Below are 8,111 nucleotides of genomic sequence, written 5' to 3' on the forward strand. Positions count from 1 at the left end.
ACATACTAACAAAGTACTAACAATAACTCATGCTCAAGCCAGCAGGACTCCCAGTAATCAAATAATGAGTCTAATAATAAATCAATTTCTTACCTAAAAGATATGTTTGATATTGTAAAATTAAAGCCTACATATAAAAAGTATAAAGGTCATGTAAAGGTGAGAATCCTTTTAGAAAGTAAGATTGCATTTTTTGTTCCCAGAACTAGACATATGATGAAAAACATACTACATAGAATTTGATTTGACAAAGAAAGTGTTGATGAGTCTGTAACATTATAATTTCAGACCAGGATAAATAACTAGACATTTGTGTTACGAGATATTTCTCTCGGACACTGCACCCGAATTTACTAGTGGTTAATGAATATTGTGCAATATTTTCTTAAAGTAAGATTCGTGAAATAAACCACGATAAGCCAAGTTAAAAAAAAAAAATGAAAGGGGCAGATAAAACACATGGAAAGGGGCTGAGGATGTCCTGCGACCTATAATAGACCAACATAGAAGACTGATAAATCTTCAATTATGTTATCTTTACTTGATATATGCTTTATGGTAATACAGTATTGTTGCAACTACAACGACCATCTAGTTAACCTTTGGTTATTATTCTTCATTTTATTAACAAAAGTTAATGGATTGTGATCCGAGTAAACCGTAATTTCTTCGTTTTGTTGTCTACTTACATAAACTTCAAATTTCCTTATCGCTGTGATTAGCGCAAGTAGTTCCTTTTCAACTGTCGAGTAGGTTCGTTGATGCTTCTACAGCTTTGACGACAGAAAACAGACGGGGTAAGGAATTCCTTACTTACCTTTTTGCAATAGGGCAGCTCCAATCCAATTGTCTGACACATCCACTTGGAAAAGAAAATTCTTGTTGAAATCCGGTGCTTGCAGAATCGGTTTCGATGAGTAAACGTGTACCTTCCTTTGACTTTTCCTTTTTTTCCGGTATTTCGAGCCGGAATGGTCATAGGAACTTGTATGCGAGAGGGGTTCTTAATATCGGTAAATAAACCAACACCTCTTGCCCTACCGCAAACTGTCTGTTCTTAATTTTCATACCAAATCTTTTCTTTATTCTTCCTTGGCTCGTTTTCAGGTTTTCTACGGAAAATTTCATTATCTCGATGATCCTTTTCCTCATATTCTTGATGTATTCTCCATCCATTTCCTCCCAATCTTTCCATTTTTCGTTCAACATATTAATCGGTTCTCTTACTTCTCGTCCGAACTCACTCAAATAGCATCAACGGAAGTCTGATGTCCTATTCCTTTCCTGTTTCGTTGTAGCACTTGGTTGACATACTATTTAAGCCTTGATAAAATTTCTCTAATGCTCCTTGGGTGTCAGGGTGATAAGCAGTAGCCAGTTGCTGTCTCACATTCAACAGTTTCATCACGCCCTGAAACATTTTTGACGTGAAATTTGTTCCTCGGTCGCTCTGAACGATTTCCGGTATACCAAACTTGATAAAAGAGTCTGGTAACTCCTTGACGATTATTTTGGCACTGATTTTCCTGATTGGGATTGGAGAAAAAAATTGTGTACTTTATGGTAAAAGCATGACACTTTGCATGCTTATACAAATCAATTCGGCTATAGTGCCAAACTGGTTTTATCCTGTGGCATCGGTGGTTTATTTTTTTTTATCTTAGATTCTCCATATATTGTGATATAATAGACCGAGAGTGATAACTCTGGTATATATCAATAGGTTTTCGAGGTCATATCTGAAAAACATGCTTTGGAAACTCTAGGGCCAATATTTGATCGATTTTTATATGATGATCAAAATATTAGGCCACCAAAATTCAAATACAAAGGTAAAAATCCAACTGTGAATTTCATTACTTTTGCAATATATCAAGATTGGATAACAACTGCACTATTCAAAAATTTGCGATAGAACAAACATGGAAAAAATAAAATACGACATTTACATAATCATACATAAGCAAAAATGTGAACCAAACAGTTCACAAAAATTCAACCAAACATCAGTGAATATTAGCAATAAGATTTTTTCATATGCATTTATACCTTATAACATACACAATGCCTGCTCTGCTTTGGCACATTATTGATAGTCTGTAGCAAACATAGTAACTACTTTGGGACCTTATTTATAACTTTAACATACTTTTTTTCCACCTTATTTATAGCTTGCAACAGAAAAAAAATATATCTTTTATAGGTTTAACAAACCTAATTGAAGCTTCATCACTTTTGTGATTGATTATGGAAAAAAAAACTACTTTGTGCCTTATTATAGTCTATAATGAACATAATAACGGCTTTGGCTCCTTATTTGTAGCTTATAACATAACTGTTTTGCATCTTATTTATAACTCACAACATAATACTTGTTTTGCACCTTATTTATAATCTACAACATAATACTTGTTTTGCACCTTATTTAAAACTAGCAAAAAAATAATCCTTATAGTTTCTAATAAACCTAATTAAAGCTTTACAACTTTTGAGATTAATTATAAAGAAATTTGTTTATTATTATAGTTTGTAACATAATAACGGCTTAGGACCTTATTTATAACTTGTAACATAATACCACTTTTGCACTAATTATAGCTTGCAACAAACAAAATACATCATCGTTATGGCTTCTAACAAGCCTCATTAAAGCTTTAGCTTTAGGAAATCCACTAAGGATTTTAGAGCAGCCGAATCACTATGTAGTCCTCCAAAAATTAAGAGAAACTCCCTTTCTCCATATATCGAAGGCCAATGCTACTGAACGACCTTTACAGTTGCATAGTGATTGATCCACCGCAGCAACTGGTATTTTTCCTGGGAGCATCAATTCTGCTACTTTTTTCTTTAACATCAATTGAATGCCGCATCATAGACCCTGTGGCAGCATCTTACTAGAACAGCAGCAAGATATATGTAGTTATGTTGGTTTCTGTGCTGGGCTGCACTGAGTTTGCATGAAAAACTGAGCATTATCTGTTTGCTGTTTGTTGACTATTCTGCAGGCCTAATGTTATATGCTGTAGCCGCCTGAAATCTAGTGAAAAAACAAGTTGATATACTGATTGGAAATACTACATAAAAAAAAAATGGCTAAGTGAATAGATAAACGAATAAATGCTGCAAGACCAAATATTGGAAATTTAAATAATAATTGTCCATAAATCAAAACCAACGTACTCGCATTCTTATTGCAGAGCTGGAGACATAAGAAGGCCATTGGACGTAATGGTACCATCTACTTTTGGAACAGTGCTGGATAATTGGCCTTCAGCCACTGGAGGAGGAACTTGGGTGTAGGAAACTGGTAGTCTAAGTAACCTTTTTGAGTTATTGGCTGTTATCTTCAGTATTTTTGACTTGACTTCAATACTTTCACAAACAGTAACTTTGCAGGGATTATCATAGTGCAGAAATATGGATATACCAGTGCCATTGAAGGATTTATTTATTTATTTTTTTATTTTTTTTTTTTGCTGTTGTTGAGCTGGTCTGATAGTTCATGTTGACAATTGCAGCTGTAGTGAACATATGTTTCTTCAATTGGGGTGGACAAACAGCTTCCAACTGCTCATTGCTGTACCAGCCTCTGTTGAGATCTCCAAGACCCGTCATTTGACACTGACAATTCAAGTTCAAACATTTTCTCCATAAATTCTATCTTGCGTGTTTTGATGTGCATCAAGATGCCAGTATATATTGGAAAAGGCGGCTCATGTAATTTGCCATGGCTTGTTATGTGTATGCTTTTCTGATGCTTCATGTTGTTGAAGAAAATGAATTGAGGCACGCTAAAAAAAAGCACGGACTGGTCCTGCAACTAACTGCTCACCAATATTTGAACCATATAGCAGCATTATGACAAGAGTGGCCAAGGAATAGGGGATAGCTTCAGCTTGACAATTTGGTGAAAATGAATAATTGAACTAGATTTGTTAGTTCGTCATATCTTTTCAAACAATCCTTGCTGCACAAGATAGAGTTAGAGCATCATCATCAGCATCACTTTCACATGCTTTACGAAAAGCGATGCCAATATAATCATTACTGATCAAGAGAATGTCACGCCCTTCTTTAAATGCTTTCAGTTTTGGAGTATTTGCTAATATGCAATTCTTCAATATAATCGAATGTACATATGGAAGGGACACCCCCAGCAATATAAGTTCATTAATGTATAGTTTCCTGAGATCACTTAACCTTCATTCTGGTGATGTATTTTGATCATGATTTTCATAAATACTGTCATCAATGATACCGACAAGCTCAGTAAAACCACATACTCAAAAGCTTTGTGTCTCTACATATTCTGAGAGGTTTGTTGAGTCAGATATCTTCATTCTCTGTGAAGCATTATACAAAGAACGAAGGCATTTTTTTTTTTATATTTCGCCTTTTGCTAAAGAATGTTCGTCTAAAAGTTTTAGTGCACATTGTTTAAGTCTGGCTGACTCGATCCTTCATTCCTTCATGCAAAGGCTCAGTTGAAGTACCGGACTTTTCTTAAACCAGACCAATGTGTTGGTCTTTTGATGATGGCGTGTTTCGACCTTACTATCTAAGTCATCATCAGAATGTTTTCTTTTTATTGCTCATTGTAGTCTACTCTTACTATAAAGGAGATGATATGTTGTGTGGAACTTTGCACAGTGGTTCTGGATTGTTTCTTTGATAACCTTGCCATCTTTTAATCTGGAAATGCCAAGGCTTTTGGCAAGCATACATTATCATTGAATAGAGTCAGGTCTTCTGCAAGGTTTACATAGACCACACCCAATCATCTTTGCTTTGAACTGGCAGGACACCATAAATTTTCAGAGGTTTCTTCTTGACATAGGACACACTTAGACACAACACGTGAAAAGGAGTAAATCTCTGTGCTTACTTGCTTCTTTTTCAATTACACTTTATTGTATAAAAAAGATAAAGTACTTCTGAAAAAAAAAATAAGTACAATTGAAATTCAAAGTTGGATGACATTCATATTTGACTTTTGGTGGGTTAAATTCTGATCCTCTTATTAAAATCCAATAAATATTGATCCTAGAGTTTTCAGAGTGTGTATTCTGGCTCTCTAACCTAGAAAACTTACTAATAGACACCAAAATAATGACTCTGGCTCTATTATATTAAGAGATACAGAGGATATGGATGCATAAAGTTACGATCAAAAGCCATTTTGAAAAATGGCAGCCACATATAACATAGTTCAAATCCAGCTTGACACTAGCCAGATTTGCTTGCATTGGTATATTTTAACAGTATGCAAAGTTCCATGTTTAACCACAAAGTGCATGTTTTGGCAAGTTATCGTCTGTATCCACCCTATTATTCTGGGTATCTTGTCACTGGACACATCGAAGTTAATATATATTCGTGGCCTCTCTTTCTCTTGGTAACGGTCCCACAATGTCGATCATTACCTTGCTTAAGGGTTCTCTTCTCACTACAATTGGGTGTGAGGGAGCTTTCTTGATGTACTCGTTAGACTTTCCAGCCATCTGACAATTGTGACATGCACGGCAAGATTGGCTCACATCCTCATGTATGCCAGGCCAGAAAAAAATGTCTGATAATCTTCTCCATCGTCTTTCTTTTTCCCATGCGCTATGGCGATCACCAGTCTTCTCAATAATGCGGGAATCAATATCTGACGGTATATCCACCATTTGGCATTCCCAGGGATATGGGCAGGTCTATGCTTTCTCATAAGCAATCCATAGGAACCTGCTGTACCTCCGTCTCATTCACCACTCGGTACAATAATTCTGATAACGTTGCATCCTTCTGTTGTAATCTTATCAGCCTTTTCCGACTCACTTGTCCTACTTCTAATGCTGAGTTTTTTACTTCTTTTAAGTCCATTGCTTCCTTGTCTTCCTGGGTGCTTGTCTGTTGCTCTTCTTTCAGGCTCTCACTGGAGCTCTCCTCTCGTGTATTGTCATGAAAAACCTCTTCGTCTGAAAATAAATCCTCCTAGTTCATCACTCCTTTGGTTTCTCTGTCTTTTTCAGCAGCCACTTTCTTCATCATACTACTAGTTATCAAACAATTAGGAAACAGATATGGGCAATCCTTCTCAAGTTCATTCGTAGGACTATACTTCAATGGTTTCTCCTTTACAATGTGACAAGGCACAAACAGCGCTGCACCAATCTCATTTCCCAGCAGAACTTCTACTCCTTTGACAATCAATGAATCCTTCACCACAAAATCAAAATGACCTGTCATCAACTTGCATTACAGTTTCAAGCAACAAATTGCAGTAACTTCCTCTCCTCCTACTCCTTTAAAAATTTCCTGTGAGAGACTGTTCAACTGATGGGTGTATACCTCATGTAATCACGCTGTGGTTATAACCTGTGGTGGGCAATATCTTAACCTAGATCTGCTTGGTCCTAGCCAGAGCGGCTAACATACCTTCATAAGGATACGGTAAAAATGCATCCATGCTGTTTGAGGTAGTCCTGTTCATCGTGTAAACATTAGCTAGTTTATTTTCCTCGTTGATTTTCCCTGTTTGATTCTTTGTGTTCGCATTCTGTGAAGCTGAATTATCCTTAACCACTTGGGCGACTGCTTTCAGTAGGTTCAACCAACATTCCTTACTGATATGGCCTTTCTTACACACTTATAGCAGACAATATTAATCTTCTGCACATCTTTCACGATACTGAAGAAGGACGATTCGATGATTGCTGTTGATGTACTGTCACATTTTGCTTTGGAATAGTACCAGTGGTACTTCTGCTGTAACTATTGAACTTGTTCCCATAGTTTTTACTGAACTGCTTTTATGGTTTGGCGAATACCTGAAACTTGGTCGGAACAATGGTTGAAACTTCATACTCGAGGGGGTTTATGACTGATAATATTATAATCTGTACTCAGCAAAGCAGGTCTATCAAGTTTCTTCACCTTTCTCTCTCTCTCAAGTATGTTCGAATATGTCCAGGAATTCCTCGTAAATATTGCCTCAGCATTATCACTTCTTCTAAATCAGCCATCTCTCTTACTTTGGCAGCCTCTATCCATCCCTTAAAACATTGTCGTACCCTATGAGCGTTATCCAGGAAAGAATTTTCTTGTCCTTCCTCAAAATTCGAAATCTTTCATTATAATATTCACGAGTAATCTGATACACTTTTAGCATGCTCATTTTAACTTCTTGATACCCCTTCCTCTGGTCCTGAGACAAGGCAAGATACGCACTGCGTCCTTTTTCAATAAGGACACTCTGCAATAACACAGGCCATTATCTTCTGGCCATTCCATCGTCGACGCGACCGTTACAAATTAACTGAAGAATTCGTCGGGAGCTTCTTTTGTGAATCTCGGAATTAATCTCTGCGCATTCGTCACATTAAACACGTAATCGTGCATAGCAAGGGTCATCTCTGTCTGAGTTGCCAACATTGCAAGAACATTCAACAGTTCCAAGTCCCTTGCATGTCTTACTTCTTCTCACTCTCCTTTTTGCCGTCGTGCAATTTCTCTTGCTTCCATTTCCCTTGCATAACTTGCGATTTCTTTTGCTTCTTCCTTCTCTTTTCTTCAATTTCCCTTACATGTTTTGCAATCTCTCCAGCTTCTTCTCTCTCTTTTTCTTCCTGTCTTGCAATTTATCTTGCCTCTTCTCTCTCTTCTACAATCATCTACAAATTAATAAAATTCACTTTTACTGCAGTTTGTCAAATCTCAGCCTCTACATTTCGTTCAGCTTTCATTCCTTCAGTTCCTAGGTCAACTGATACGTGCTTTACCACAAATTCTGCTTCAGTCTTCTCCAAAAGTTTGTGAGCTGCGGCAATATATTCTTCTGGCAACTTTCCTGACTTTATCACCGGTTTCAAGGCAAGACACTTGATTTGGGCTTTAATCATTCCACACGTTGCATGGGCACCTCAAGCTATTAAAATAGAGAGCCATTGAGCTTAAGTTACACCAACTTCCAACAGTTCTTGAACAATTGGATTTTCCAAGACTCCAGTACATTGAAGTGTGCCATCTTGTACTTTACAAAAAATTATACCTCTCCAAAAAATATATCCTAACAATACACAGCATCCTATCAACACTAAACTCTTCAAACCTTTATTCAAAGACACGGT

The sequence above is a fragment of the Palaemon carinicauda genome, chromosome 9, assembly GCF_036898095.1.
Source record: "Palaemon carinicauda isolate YSFRI2023 chromosome 9, ASM3689809v2, whole genome shotgun sequence".
Taxonomy (NCBI): domain Eukaryota; kingdom Metazoa; phylum Arthropoda; class Malacostraca; order Decapoda; family Palaemonidae; genus Palaemon; species Palaemon carinicauda.